A 15553-nucleotide genomic window follows, 5' to 3' on the forward strand; every position below is an offset into this window, starting at 1 on the left:
AAAAAACTTGTCATGTTTTTCGAGGATGATTGCTAAGCTTACCTTACTTTCCTTGGGATTCGGCCTTATTTTTCGAATTTGATCCCCTCCTCTTTTGTACTTAAGTTTTTCACAAATTATTATTGATCTCCGGGTTTCTTTTCTTTCCGGTTTTCCCCAATCTTTTTTAAGGGTTTTTGGTATACAGAAGAAAAGCAAAGGTTTAAGACGCTCTCCTCTGCTCCCCGACTATTTGTTCTTCTTCCTTTGTTCGATTTCCTCTTGTTATTCCACCATGGCCAATCCTTCCCCATCGTGGTTTCTTTCATGCGCCTCTAGCCTTATCGAGCCCGAGGAGGTGGAGTTAGAAGTGAACTATGATTTTCCTTCTTATATAGTTCGCCCTACTTCTCAAAGTGGTCCACATCTTCCTCCTCTAGGAAGTGTATCTATCTTTTGGGATCAAGATTTACAAGGTTTCCAAATCCCTCTTCATCCCTTTTTTTGTTGATGTTAGTACCTACATTGAGATTCCTCTTAATCAGCTTACTCCTCAATCTTTTTCTATCCTTGTGGGTTTTGTTGGGGTGTCTAAACTACTAGATTTTCCTTTGTCCCCTCACCTTTTTCACTACTTCTTCATTCCCCGCCAAGTAGACATTGGTGTCTTTAAATTTCAGTCTCTCCCTAAGACTATTTTGTTTAGTGGGATTCCTCCTCAAGAGGAGTGGCGTCACATGTTTTTATTTATGCGTCTTCCTTTTCCCCCTCCTTTTCCTACCAACTGGATATATGGCCTTCCTCCAGTTCCTAGCACTGATGGATTCCTTACTGATCCCTCAGTCTCTTCTGTCTTACCCAAGTTAAAGGAGGCAAAATTTTACTTACCGGCCTTGATTGTAGAAGGCCTAATGTTTCCCTTTGGAATAAGCTCCATCGAAACCCCCTTGGAGGTCTCCTTTGGTATGTTCAGACATTCTTGACTATGCTTATTAGTCATTTGTTGATTATTTTCTATAGTAACGCCTAATTTTTTATATTTCAACTGATGCTCTTCTACCTGCTCTTATGTACAAGAACCCAACTATGACCAAGTCTTTTTTGAATAAACTTGGAGGAAAATTGCTACAAGCTTGTCGAGCTAATTCTACTATCTCTACTCTGGGTTTATTATCTAAGGAAGAACAAGTAGCGAAAGCTATTGCTTCCTTGGAAGAGGAAGAAGAACAACCTTTTGTTGCCATACACAAGAAACCCAGACTTACTGAGGAAGTTCCATTTCGTGACACTTTTGGTACTTTTGTGCAGATCCCCATTGTTCCTTCGCCTATTTCTTTTGAGAGAGGTAAAGAACCAATGCCTCCTACTCACATTGTCTCCAACCTTTCTCTTAATATGATAAGACCAGGTCTACTTATTCCTTCCTCTTCTGTTGTTGTTTCAACTACTTCTACTTCTCAGATGGCTACTACTACTTCTACATCCTCTCAACCCCTTCCCTTGGCCTTACTTCCTCTGACTTCTGGACCATGAGCTAAAAGAACCCCTTGCAGGAGATCTTCTCCGAGTCTAGGACCATCAACTATCCGTGCCCCAACGATTGAATCCACTTTCATTGCTCTGCCATCTTCCATCCCCACTAGCTCTTCCTCGGTTGTTCCCATTTCTACCACTTCCTATCCTTCTCTTCCTTCTTCTTCCACCCGGCCTTCTTCACCTTCTGTCCCTCCACCACTGTTTAGACAAGCTATAGGTCTGCCTTCTCAAATGGGACAAGCTTCAGATCCTCCTGGTTATGGTTTTCTACAGCTACAAGGCCCATTGGCTGAGCCTTGGCTACATAGCCAAGAGCTATTAAGGGGCACCAGTATTTCAAACCGCGTTGACAGTCATAGTCATCAAGTCGTTGTCGTAAGTATTTTTCATTATGTATTGTTAAGGTATTATTATTTTCCGCTAACTGCAGGATTATTTTAGTTCCTTGCCTCAAGTCTTCATCTAGACCAGTTGCTCATTGCCCTGGAAAGGGACAATAGCAAGTTAAAAGCTCAAGTAGAGGCACTGAAAGCCAATCTTCCTCCTTCCCACATTGAGCTTACTCAATTACAAGAGAAGATAGCCTCACTGAATCAACAAATAGAGGCTATGAAAAAGGAATTGCAGCATCGGCACCAGTTATTAAAAAATAAAGAGCTTGAAAGGAAAACCCTAGAGTTACAAGTGGATAGGTTAAATTCCAGCCTCCAGGTGGAAATTGCTTTGAAAGACAAAGCCATCTCAGATATTTCTCATAAAAACATTATCTTAGAGAAAGTGGAGAGGCTTCACAATGTCTTTCTTTCTGAGCAGGCTCAAGATTCAGCCTCAAGAGATTTTGTTCTTCTACAAGAGCAAGAACAAAGAAAAACTCAGGATGCAGAGATATCTTCACTCCAAAAAGAAATAGAACAGCTCAAATTGGAAAGAGACACTTTCAAAGATCAAGCTGCTAAACTGTAGACTGACTTCCAAAGTTACAAGGAGCACGAGGAAGACCGATGGGAGGACAGACGCCTAACCTATCTGAGGTCTCCACAATTTAACAACGAATATGTCCGTCGTATAATAGGGACTTTGAATCATACTATGACAGGGGTTATTCAGCAATTGAGGGAAGGTGGTTATTTATCCCGAGAACCCCCCCCCCCCCCCCTCTTTATTTATAAACCGTCGCAAACTTAATCAAGAATTACCCGAGAACTTGACAAGTAATTTTGAGTAAGCCTGACTATGTATTCATAAAAGACTGATAATCAAATACTTGCATTTCTTGTAAAAATTGTTAGAGTGTATACTAAAAGTCTAGCTTTTGGTATAAACATTTATCTAGAAATAAGAATCACATTGGTCAAATGTCTACATTTATGATAAATGTAGTTGTTCAATTAATTTATATTGTAGATAACATGGTGTGTGGTGTCACACACAGAGGATCATGTTATCAGCACCTTATAAATTATAAACAGTAGCTCACGACCAAGATAGAAAGGAACAAACCATTGGAAGGTCGTAGTGTAATTAGGTATTAGTTTATCTTAACTATATAATTACACTAGTACACTTAGAGTGTATTGAGTAGGACCATTAAAGGTCGTTTCTTTTTATACTGACTTTATAAAGGAACAAAGATCTCAGTTATTATGGAAGTGTGTGCTCTTAATCCTAATATAATAACAAGCATATATATTTGATATTTATTTCTTTAATTTATCAATGGGTGAGATTTAGTTCGATAAATCAATAAGCCCAATAAGTTGGGAAAAGATATCACGTATAGTGTGTGTTGTTGATTATAGAAGGAAACTGTATTCTAGTGATCTAGGTTGATAATGACCCCAAGAGGAGCTCGTAAGGATTGTCATGTTAAACCCTGCAGGTGGACTTAGTCTGACATGACGATAAGGTTGAGTGGTACTACTCTTGGACTAAGATATTAATTAAATGAGTTATCAGTAACTCACTTAATTAGTGGACATTCTGTTAGTTAGAGCCCTAGAGCCAATCATTTGATGATTGTATGGACTCATTGTATCATATTCTTGTATATTAATAAAGGCATTTGTTTGGTTATTATACTTGTTTGTATTAGTGCCAAATAGACTAAGTATAATAGCGTCCTTGAGTAGAAGATTCATACCTATATCAATCGATTAGTTGAATCGATAGTGAGATGATATAGGGAACACTACTCTAAATCATTCCTAGTCGAGTATTAACATTCAGGGACAATGTTAATGCAATAAGACTAGCATGTAGGTCAGCTCGATGACTTGATCTCACAAGTCATGGATATTTAGATATCAAGCTGACACATGGGTATACATTGGAGAATGTATACTGAATGACCCGCCATGAGAAAGTATCATGGATCGTTATATGAGTGTCATATACTTTCTCATGTGGCTATTAGTATGACTATTAGTCCTTTTACCTGAAGTCACCATGGATCCCTACATAAGGAGTTATGTACTTTGGTTTCGTCAAACGTCACCCGTAACAGGGTGGACTATAAAGGCGATTACTGGGTATGTAACAAATTATACAGAGGGATGTGAGTGATGTAGATGGGATCTATCCCTCCCATATGACGGGAGCGACATCAATATTCTTGATAGAGTTAGACCACGAAGTGCATGACCATGCCCAAATGAGTCAACATTAGATGTTGAGCTCATTTGATCGAGTGAGTCTACTTAGAGTTCAAGATTTAGATTGATTAGAGGATGACACGGTCTATGCCTCATATTGATCAATCTAGATGTCAAGGATAGAAGGACAATGTCACATATTGTGAGAAGTCACAATTAGTAGTCACAAGGTGATGTCGGATCTCGACATTCTTGTAACTTGGGTAGTAATGATGTGTTGCTAGATACCGCTCATTACTTATGCTCCTAAATAGGTTTAGGGCATTGCCAACGTTACAAGAACCTATAGGGTCACATACTTAGGACAATTAGATGGAGATTAGGTTCATATGATGAACCAAGAGGATTAGATTCATTTGATGAATCAAATTGGATTAAGAGTAATCCTAATTGGGCTAACTTGAGTTTGACTCAAGTTGATTCATGTGTTCAATGAGTCTAATTTTGATTTTTGACTCATTGAATCAATTTAATTAAATGAATTAGATTCATTATATTAAGTTAGCTTGAATCAAATGGTTAGATTAGATCAACCATGGAAGAGATTGGGTCAAGTTTGACTTGACTTAAGAAGGAAGACCAAAGGTTAATTTTGACTTGACCTTTTGCCACCTCATTGGTGAGTTGGCATTAGGTGGACCAATGATGATACTCCACATCATCATAGGTGCCACCTCATGGAAGTTACAAAGCCATTCTCTTTAATGGTTTCATATTAATTGCAATTAATGCAATTAATTTGGGGGTTTTCACCATGGAGAGTGGCCGGCCACATTTGATTTTGAATGTGAATTCATTTTTCCATTGAAGTGGTGTATCTTCTTCTTCTTCCTCAAGAAGCTCTTCCTCTCCCTCTCCTCCCACTACAAAAAAATAATAATTTAGGGACGAAAGTTTGGGACGAAAATTTTTCGTCCCAAAATTGCAACAATTTTGGCAACAAATATAAAATTTGACCCAAATTAGAAACGAAATCTGCAACAAAAAAATTTCATCGCAAATTGCCAACAAACAATATTTTCGTTGCAAAATTCGTTCCAGAATCTGGGACGAATCTAGGATTCGTCCCAAATTCTGGGACGAATTCTGGATTCGTTCCAGAATCTGGGACGAATTCTGGATTCGTTCCAGAATCTGGGACGAATTCTGGATTCGTTCCAGAATCTGGGACGAATTCTGGATTCGTTCCAGAATCTGGGACGAATCCAGGAATTCGTCCCAAAATCTGGGACGAATCCAGGAATTCGTCCCAAAATCTGGGACGAATCCGGGATTCGTCCCAGATTTTAAAAAATTAAAAAATAAAATAAATATTATTCGAAAAGCCTAAATATAGACCTAGAGATCTCGGAATTTAATGAAACAAATTTCTATGCGTTCATAATTTTCTCCTAATCATAAAAATATCCTAATCCTGAATTTTAACCTAATATATTGAGTGTGGTGATTTTTTAACACGAATATGACCTAATGATTAATAAAAAATTCACCACGGTCAATATAATATGTTAAAATTATGGATAAGAATATTTTTGAGATTAGGAAAAAATTAGGAATCCATAGAAACTTGTTTCATGAAATTCCGACATCTCTAGATCCATATTTAGTGTCTCCGATTAATTTTTCTTTTCTTTTTTAATTTTCTTAAATCTGGGACGAATCCTGGATTCGTCCCAAAATTTGGGACGAATCCTGGATTCGTCCCCAAATCTGGGACGAATCCTGGATTCGTCCCCAAATCTGGGACGAATCCAGGAATTTGTCCCAAAATCTGGGACGAATCTAGGATTCGTCCCAGATTTAAAAAAAATAAAAAATAAAATAAATATCATTCCGAAGGCCTAAATATGGACCTAGAGATCTCGGAATTTAATGAAACAAGTTTCTATGCATTCATAATTTTCTCCTGATCATAAAAATATACTAATTCTAAATTTTAACCTAATATATTGAGTGTGGTGATTTTTTAACACGAATATGACCTAATTCTTAATAAAAAATTCACCACAGTCAATATAATATGTTAAAATTATGGATGAGGATATTTTTAACATCACCAAAAAATTAGGAACCCATAGAAATTTGTTTCATGAAATTCCGACATCTCTAGGTCCATATTTAGTGAAACATAGATAGTTTAATGTTAATTAAGTATGTTAGCGTTTAACGTATGTTTGAATATGTGTCTAAAACTTTAAATATATACCTACGGATGTCAGAATTTTATGAAACAAGATTCTATGAGTTTTTAATTTTCTCCTGATTGTAAAAATGTCCTCATCTATAATTTTACCCTAATATTTTGAGTGTTGTGATTTTTTAACTTGAATTTAAAGAATTTGGTTTAAAAAATCACTACACTAAATATATTAGGTTAAAATTATGAATGAGGATTTATTTATGATTATTACAAAATTAGGAACCCATAGAAACTTGTTTCATGAAATTCCGACATCTCTAGGTTCATATTTAGTGTCTCCGATTAATTTTTCTTTTATTTTTAAATTTTTTTAAATTTGGGACGAATCCTGGATTTGTCCCAAAATCTGGGACGAATCCTGGATTTGTCCCAAAATCTGGGATGAATCCAGGAATTCGTCCCAAAATCTGGGACGAATCCAGGAATTCGTCCCAAAATCTGGGACAAATCCAGGATTCGTCCCAGAATTAAAAAAATGAAAAAATAAAATAAATATCATTCGGAAGGCCTAAATATGAACCTAGAGATCTCGGAATTTAATGAAATAAGTTTCTATGTATTCATAATTTTCTCCTGATCATAAAAATATCCTAATCCTGAATTTTAGCCTAATATATTGAGTGTGGTGATTTTTTAACACGAATATGACCTAATGATTAATAAAAAATTCACCACAGTCAATATAATATGTTAAAATTATGGATAAGGATATTTTTGAGATTAGGAAAAAATTAGGAATCCATAGAAACTTGTTTCATGAAATTCCGACATCTCTAGATCCATATTTAGTGTCTCCGATTAATTTTTCTTTTCTTTTTTAATTTTCTTAAATCTGGGACGAATCCTGGAATTCGTCCCCAAATCTGGGACGAATCCAGGAATTCGTCCCAAAATCTGGGACGAATCTAGGATTCGTCCCAGATTTAAAAAAAATAAAAAATAAAATAAATATCATTCCGAAGGCCTAAATATGGACCTAGAGATCTCGGAATTTAATGAAACAAGTTTCTATGCATTCATAATTTTCTCCTGATCATAAAAATATACTAATTCTAAATTTTAACCTAATATATTGAGTGTGGTGATTTTTTAACACGAATATGACCTAATTCTTAATAAAAAATTCACCACAGTCAATATAATATGTTAAAATTATGGATGAGGATATTTTTAACATCACCAAAAAATTAGGAACCCATAGAAATTTGTTTCATGAAATTCCGACATCTCTAGGTCCATATTTAGTGAAACATAGATAGTTTAATATTAATTAAGTATGTTAGCGTTTAACGTATGTTTGAATATGTGTCTAAAACTTTAAATATATACCTACGGATGTCAGAATTTTATGAAACAAGATTCTATGAGTTTCTAATTTTCTCCTGATTGTAAAAATATCCTCATCTATAATTTTACCCTAATATTTTGAGTGTTGTGATTTTTTAACTTGAATTTAAAGAATTTGGTTTAAAAAATCACTACACTAAATATATTAGGTTAAAATTATGAATGAGGATTTATTTATGATTATTACAAAATTAGGAACCCATAGAAACTTGTTTCATGAAATTCCGACATCTCTAGGTTCATATTTAGTGTCTCCGATTAATTTTTCTTTTATTTTTAAATTTTTTTAAATTTGGGACGAATCCTGGATTTGTCCCAAAATCTGGGACGAATCCAGGAATTCGTCCCAAAATCTGGGACGAATCCAGGAATTCGTCCCAAAATCTGGGACAAATCCAGGATTCGTCCCAGAATTAAAAAAATGAAAAAATAAAATAAATATCATTCGGAAGGCCTAAATATGAACCTAGAGATCTCGGAATTTAACGAAATAAGTTTCTATGTATTCATAATTTTCTCCTGATCATAAAAATATCCTAATCCTGAATTTTAGCCTAATATATTGAGTGTGGTGATTTTTTAACACGAATATGACCTAATGATTAATAAAAAATTCACCACAGTCAATATAATATGTTAAAATTATGGATAAGGATATTTTTGAGATTAGGAAAAAATTAGGAATCCATAGAAACTTGTTTCATGAAATTCCGACATCTCTAGGTCCATATTTAGTGTCTCCGATTAATTTTTCTTTTCTTTTTTAATTTTTTTAATTCTGGGACGAATCCAGGATTCGTCTCAAAATTTGGGACGAATCCAAGATTCGTCCCAAAATCTGAGATGAATCCATGAATTCGTCCCAGATTTAAAAATAAATAAATAAATTCATCCTAGAATTTAAAAACTAGAGATCTCGGAATTTAATGAAACAAGTTTCTATGCATTCATAATTTTCTCCTGATCATAAAAATATACTAATTCTAAATTTTAACCTAATATATTGAGTGTGGTGATTTTTTAACACGAATATGACCTAATTCTTAATAAAAAATTCACCACAGTCAATATAATATGTTAAAATTATGGATAAGGATATTTTTGAGATTAGGAAAAAATTAGGAATCAATAGAAACTTATTTCGTGAAATTCCGACATCTCTAGGTCCATATTTAGTGAAACATAGATAGTTTAATGTTAATTAAGTATGTTAGCGTTTAACGTATGTTTGAATATGTGTCTAAAACTTTAAATATATACCTACGGATGTCAGAATTTTATGAAACAAGATTCTATGAGTTTCTAATTTTCTCCTGATTGTAAAAATGTCCTCATCTATAATTTTACCCTAATATTTTGAGTGTTGTGATTTTTTAACTTGAATTTAAAGAATTTGGTTTAAAAAATCACTACACTAAATATATTAGGTTAAAATTATGAAGGAGGATTTATTTATGATTATTACAAAATTAGAAACCCATAGAAACTTGTTTCATGAAATTCCGACATCTCTAGGTTCATATTTAGTGTCTCCGATTAATTTTTCTTTTATTTTTAAATTTATTTAAATTTGGGACGAATCCTGGATTTGTCCCAAAATCTGGGACGAATCCAGGAATTCGTCCCAAAATCTGGGACAAATCCAGGATTCGTCCCAGAATTAAAAAAATGAAAAAATAAAATAAATATCATTCGGAAGGCCTAAATATGAACTTAGAGATCTCGGAATTTAATGAAATAAGTTTCTATGTATTCATAATTTTCTCCTGATCATAAAAATATCTTAATCCTGAATTTTAACCTAATATATTGAGTGTGGTGATTTTTTAACACGAATATGACCTAATGATTAATAAAAAATTCACCACAGTCAATATAATATGTTAAAATTATGGATAAGGATATTTTTGAGATTAGGAAAAAATTAGGAATCCATAGAAACTTGTTTCATGAAATTCCGACATCTCTAGGTCCATATTTAGTGTCTCCGATTAATTTTTCTTTTCTTTTTTAATTTTCTTAAATCTGGGACGAATCCTGGATTCGTCCCAAAATTTGGGACGAATCCTGGATTCGTCCCAAAATTTGGGACGAATCCTGGAATTCGTCCCCAAATCTGGGACGAATCCAGGAATTCGTCCCAAAATCTGGGACGAATCCAGGATTCGTCCCAGATTTAAAAAAAATAAAAAATAAAATAAACATCATTCCGAAGGCCTAAATATGGACCTAGAGATCTCGGAATTTAATGAAACAAGTTTCTATGCATTCATAATTTTCTCCTGATCATAAAAATATACTAATTCTAAATTTTAACCTTATATATTGAGTGTGGTGATTTTTTAACACGAATATGACCTAATTCTTAATAAAAAATTCACCACAGTCAATATAATATGTTAAAATTATGGATAAGGATATTTTTGAGATTATGAAAAAATTAGGAATCCATAGAAACTTGTTTCGTGAAATTCCGACATCTCTAGGTCCATATTTAGTCATCCGATTAATTTTTTTTTTATTTTTTTAATTTTCTTAAATCTGGGACGAATCCTGGATTCGTCCCAAAATTTGGGACGAATCCTGGATTCGTCCCAAAATTTGGGACGAATCCAGGAATTCGTCCCAAAAGTAGGGACAAAAGTGGCAACAAACTATTTTTGTTTCTAAAAAACCCTATATCCCTTAATCCCACATATTCTCTTTACCCGATCTCCTTCTCGCAGCGGCGGCTGAATCCTTCTCCAGCGGTGGCGGAATCCTTCTCCTGCAGCGGCGCAGGTAATCCCTCTCCCATCTCCCCTCTCATCTGTGCGCGGCGCCGTGCCGGCCACGCTTGGCCGTGCGTGGCAGCGCTTGGGCGCTCCTTGCCGCGCGTGGGCGCGCCTGGCCGCGCGTGGCCTCACCTGGCCGCCGTCGTCGTGCCTGGCCAGGCGTGTCCTCACCTGGCCGCCGTCGTCGTGCCTGGCCAGGCGTGTCCTCGCCTGGACGCGCCTGGCCGCCGTCGTCGTGCTTGGCCGCTCGTGGCCGCACCTGGCAGCGTGTGGCTGCTCCTGGACGGGGCTGCTCACCTAGCCGCCGTCGTCGTGCCTGGCCAGGCGTGTCCTCAACTGGATGCGCCTGGCCGCCGTCGTCGTGCTTGGCCGCTCGTGGCCGCACCTGGCAGCGTGTGGCTGCTCCTGGACGGGGCTGCTCCGGTGGTTTAAATTCCGATACAGTACTTATCCGCTGTTTGTATGCTTATCCAGTTACAATGATGATTGATTTTGTAACCTTGATTCAATCAACTCATTTTAGGTCAACATTTTATGTTATTTCTTTGAACGGTAAGAATTTGGACTTGCTAAGTCTCAGTAATTTATTCATGCATTGAATTTGTGCTTTCCATCAAATTACGCCTCTGATTTCTCATCTTATCTCCTAAGTAGAATGATAGTTGGCTTGATTTTGTGGGTTCGGCTTATCAACAAGAGTCGTCTACTGAAATTGATCATCATTCATGGCCAAAAAAATAACATTTATAGCTATTAAAAGAACAAAGTTTAGAGAGACTAAAATGCTAGTGAAAAAAGTACAAATGATTTATTATGTTAAGGTATTGACTAAATTTGTAATTTTGTTTGTGCAGGTCTCGCTCGGTGTAGTTGGAGACACTCGTATCATAAAGCATTTTTGTAGATCTTCCCCGTGGTATTCTAGCCTATCTTTAATATGCAAACTTACCAAACTTATATCTCACTTTTTATATACTGTCTCAGTTATAATTTTATTTATTTTATCAATTAATACATTGTATTTATTCCTACAGGTCATTAGAGGTGACATCTAATATTTTTTTTCCCCTCTTGTTCTACAAGCTATTTGAAGAAAAATGGTAAGTTTTTGAAAGTTCCTTTTTATGAATCAAATTTGCAATTTACTTTATCTTATATTGGAATTTTTAGTTCCGCTCTAAGTCAGATTCCTCCGCGTGACGATGATGATGATGGCGATGATGATAACGATGATGCTGGTGATGCTATTTCATGATTTTAATTATGTCTGATGATTATTTGTCTCATAATTAGTGTTTTATACATTAAACCATGCCATGTTAACTTTTCTAATTTTTATTTTATTTAATATTGTTAATTTGTTTTTAACAGGATTGGTGAGGCGAAATATGTATCGGAGAAAAAAGTAAGTATTAAATAACACACTCGTAGTTGAACATGTTAGACTTTTAATTATATTTATATATTTTTAAATTAGTTATATTTGAAAAGTTAAATAAAGGTATCTTTTTATATATTTGTTGAAATTTGATATTACTGCATTATTACTTCAAATTCCAAATTATGATTAGAGTTTGCCTAATAACCAAGTAACTATGAGTACTTAAAGACTAGTATCAACTAATTGCTCATATATTAGTTTGTGTTTTTTTCATTTCAGACATTTTCATATTATAGGGATTTTAAGAATACATCTCATTCTCTCTATGTTTGATGAAATATAATATTTGTAAAACTTGTTTGATAAGGTGAAATATGGTATATCATAACAATTTGATACAAATGAAACTGTTAGAATTGTGAGATTGTTAGAATTTAAGTTATTATCTTTCTGGTTACACATGATCTGGTTTATTCGTTTGTTTGTATGCAGGAAGAGAAGAGTTGATGGGGATGAAAGCTTTTGTGGAGAAAGAAGATGAGTTGATGTATCTTAGTTTTTTTTTAAATTTAACTCCTTGTTTAACTTCTTGGATTATTAGACTTTATAAATATTTGAGTGTTGAACTTGTATAATATTTTGGAGTCGTTTGAAGAAGATGTTGAGAACTTTGAATTTGTTGTATTGTGATTTGATTTCAATTATTAATATATGTATCTGAAATAGGATGTGTTGAATGTATATATTGTGTTATTTGTGATATTGTTAATTAGGATGTGTTGAAAGTCTATATTTTGTTATTTGAATTTGTTATATATATTTTATTTGAATTTATTGTAGAAATGTATAGTTGCTGGATTTTTTTTTAAATTTAGGAACGAATTTGGCAACGAAAATAATTTGTTCCAAACTTATCCATTGATAATTTTGCAATAAAAATATTTTTGTTCCAAATTTCATCCCAGATTCTGGGACGAATATGCGGATTCGTCCCAGAATTTGGGACGAAACTGCGGATTTGTTCCAGTATTTGGGACGAAATTTGGAATGAATATTTATTTTTTAAATGAAATTAGTATTTTCGTTGCCAAATTCGTTGTAAATTTTGCAACAAAAATAATATTCGTTGCAATGTGTCATGAAAATTAGCAACAAATTTGGCAACGAAAATATAATTTGTTGCCAAATTTGGGACAGATTTGGCAACAGAATTAAATTCATCCCCGAATTCGTCCCCAAATTCGTTGCTAAGTTTGCAACAAAATAAATTTTCGTTGCAAAATTGTATAGTATTTTGGGACAAATAGAGTTTTTTGTTGCAAAATTGGCAACGAATTTGGGGACGAAAATATTATTCATCGCCAATTTTGTCCCCAAATTCGTTGCCAAATTTCCAACGAACAAATATTTGTTCCAAAAGTTGGCATCAATAATTTTGGGACGAAAATATTTTCGTCCCAAATTTTGTCCCTAAATATTTTGCAACGAATTTTTTTTTCAAATTCGTCCCAAAATTTGTCCCAGAAGCCTTTATTTTTTGTAGTGTCCTTGCCTTGGCCGAATCTTACCAAGGTGCTAGCACACCTTTGTGTAAGGTTTTCTCCACCTACGTGTCCGTGTGGATACTTCTAGAGGACCGACACTTGACGGTCTAGAGATCCGGCAACTCCTTGGACGAGCGGGAACGCGAAAGGCACGCTACAAGGGTAATGATCTTAACTTTAGTGTAGATCTAAAGTTTTTACAAACTCGTACAAGAAAAAGATTTTTCGAAAAGTTTTGTTTACGAATCTTTGCACGAGATCCATGGCTTTGGGTGACTCGGGGTTTCCGCGACGCGAAAAAGCGGTTTTCGCGGCCCGAAGAACCCAACACATTCGACATCTTAAACACAGGGAGACTATCACACTCATAATAAGAAGGAGCCTAAAAATGTAATTTGGGATTGGTGCGGTAGTTCAATAATAATTCTATAGTGGTATGAATTATTATTGATGAAGTTAAGTTGTGTGTTCGGGGCGAACACAGGAAGCTTAATTTCATCGGGAGACCAAAACCAATTCCTCCTCTCGGTCCCTATCGTAGCCTCTTGTATATAGAGATTTATACCTACCTTCTTACCCATCCTAATGGGGTCGGCCAAGCTAGCTTGGAACCCAAGCTAGGGCCGACCAAACCAAGTGGATGAGCCAAGTTGGTGGTCGGCCAAAGCTTGGGTCCCAAGCTTAGGTGGCCGGCCACTAGAATATTAAAAAGGATTTTTATTAAAATTATTTCTTACGTGGATATCATGGTTTTAATAAAGAGTTTAAAATGTAAATCTTTCCTTTTATAGCTTTCTACCAAAGATTAAGAAAAGATTTGAAATCTTCCCTTATTTGTGGATTGAAAGGAGATTTTAATTTTGAGAAAACTTTCCTTTTTAACCATGATCATAATTTAAAAGAGAGTTTTAAAAATTAAATATTCTCTTTTATTAGTTTCTACAAAAGATTAAGAAAAGATTTGATATCTTTCCTTGTTTGTAGATTGAAAAGAGATTTTAATTTTTAGAGATAACTTTCCTTTTTGGAAATTATCCACATGTTTAAAAGAAAGATTTTAATTTATAAAATTTCCTTTTTACTAACCAATCATGAAGGGATTAAAATTATTGGAGAAATTTTTATAAATTTCTGGAAACAAATTAGGAAGTTTTAATTCTTGTGTGAATTAAATTTTCCTTGTTTTGGGGAGAAAGTGGCCGGCCATATGAATTGAGAAAAGAAAATTGATTTTTAATTAATTAAATTTTCCTTGTCATGGAAAAAGAATTAAGGAAGTTTTTATTAAAATTTCCTTATTTGCCAAGACCAAGGATTATAAAAGAGGGGGTAGAGGTGCCTTCATGAAAAACAACTCTATTCTTATTCTTCCTCTCTTTTTCTTCCTTGGGGTGGCCGGCCCTATTAGTTTTCTCTTCTTCCTTTTCTTTCTTCTTCATTGGCCGGATCTTGTAAACTCATGGAGCTTGAAGATGGCCGGATTTTAGCATGGAGAAGAAGGAGAGAAAGGAAGCATCCCTTGGAGCTTGGTGGTGGTGACCGAACCACATCTATTCTTGGAATATTTGTGGTGGACGGATCTTGCTTGGGGAAGAAGGTGGCTTAGGTGGATTCTCATCTCGGTAGATTGTTGCCCACACAATGTCCGAGGTTAGAAGAGGAATACGGTAGAAGATCAAGAGGTTATTTTTGCTTACAAAGAAAGGTATAACTAGTAATTATTTTCTGCATCATACTAGTTTTTCTTTGTATAGTTATTTTTGGAAATACCAAACACAAGAGACATATGATTCTAGAGTTTTCGGATTTGTTTCGAATTTGTGTTTCTTTTGTTTTATTTTTCGAATTTGTGATTCGATTGTTCTTTTTTGTTAAACCTAGAGTTATTTATGGAAATTAAATATTAGCTTTCCTTAAAAGGCTTTGTCTAGGCGGTGGTGGTTGCTCCCATATCCAAGAAGGTCATGTGCCTTGCCATGTAGTCCTGGAAGCCAATTTTAGAAATTAATATTTAATAGAATTAATAACATAGGTGGATTTGAATCAATAGTGTTAAGTTCCACTTGCGATTCAAATCTAAACCATTAAGAACAGATAAGTTAAATTTGGAATCAATGATGTTAAGTTCCGTCTGTGATTCC

General features: G+C 34.8%; 1 long non-coding RNA gene across 4 annotated transcripts; it reads left to right on the plus strand.

Moving 5' to 3' along the window:
- The first annotated feature begins 10388 nt into the window (after positions 1-10388).
- On the plus strand, positions 10389-12503 carry LOC122026177. Of its 4 annotated transcripts, none has more exons than XR_006124047.1 (6): positions 10389-10494; positions 11342-11403; positions 11522-11587; positions 11658-11752; positions 11859-11892; positions 12361-12503. It is a non-coding gene; the product is annotated as an uncharacterized LOC122026177 (long non-coding RNA). The 4 variants fall into 4 exon arrangements; XR_006124049.1 differs by having other exon boundaries at positions 11658-11725; XR_006124046.1 differs by having other exon boundaries at positions 11859-12503.
- The last annotated feature ends 3050 nt before the right edge of the window (positions 12504-15553 follow it).

Source organism: Zingiber officinale, chromosome 10A (assembly GCF_018446385.1).
Source record: "Zingiber officinale cultivar Zhangliang chromosome 10A, Zo_v1.1, whole genome shotgun sequence".
Classification (NCBI taxonomy): domain Eukaryota; kingdom Viridiplantae; phylum Streptophyta; class Magnoliopsida; order Zingiberales; family Zingiberaceae; genus Zingiber; species Zingiber officinale.